Source organism: Wasmannia auropunctata, unplaced genomic scaffold, assembly GCF_000956235.1.
Source record: "Wasmannia auropunctata unplaced genomic scaffold, wasmannia.A_1.0 LD336059.1, whole genome shotgun sequence".
Taxonomy (NCBI): domain Eukaryota; kingdom Metazoa; phylum Arthropoda; class Insecta; order Hymenoptera; family Formicidae; genus Wasmannia; species Wasmannia auropunctata.
In genome coordinates, this window is record NW_012026831.1 from 52,485 (window position 1) to 53,149 (window position 665).

The window sequence follows — 665 nt, forward strand, 5'->3', positions numbered from 1 at the left end:
ACGTGTGCTCTTCCGATCTATTTTGAAGACACTAGGACATGTATATAATTTTTTCAAAGCGTATAAATATTTCTAAAAATGCAATTTCTCATTTTGAATATTCGAGAACATGGATATGATTTTATTAAAGCAAATAAATATTTCTAAAAATGCAATCTCTCATTTCGAAAACTCGAGGACATGTATTTAATTTTTATAAAGCATAGAAATGTTTCTAAAAATGCAATTTCTCACTTGGAATAGTCGAGGATATGTATATAATGCTTCTAAAGCAAAGAAATTTTTTTCCAAAAATCTTTCACTCCGACGGATTGAGGATGTGCGTATAATTTTTTGAAAAGCAATAAAAATTTTTTTAAATATAATCTCTTACTTCGAACACTCGAGGACATGTATATAATGTTTTAAAAGCTAAAGAATAGTTCTAAATATGTAATCTGTCACTTCGAAGACTTGAGGACATCTGTATAATTTTTTTAAAGCAAATAAATATTTCAAAAAATGCAATCTCTCACTTCGTAGACTCGAGGACCGGCACATAATTTTATTAAAACAAATAAATATTTCTAAAAACAATCTCTGACTCCGAAGATTCGAGCATATGTATATTTTTTTAAAGCATATAAATATTTCTAAAAATGCAATTTTGCACTTTGAAAACTTGA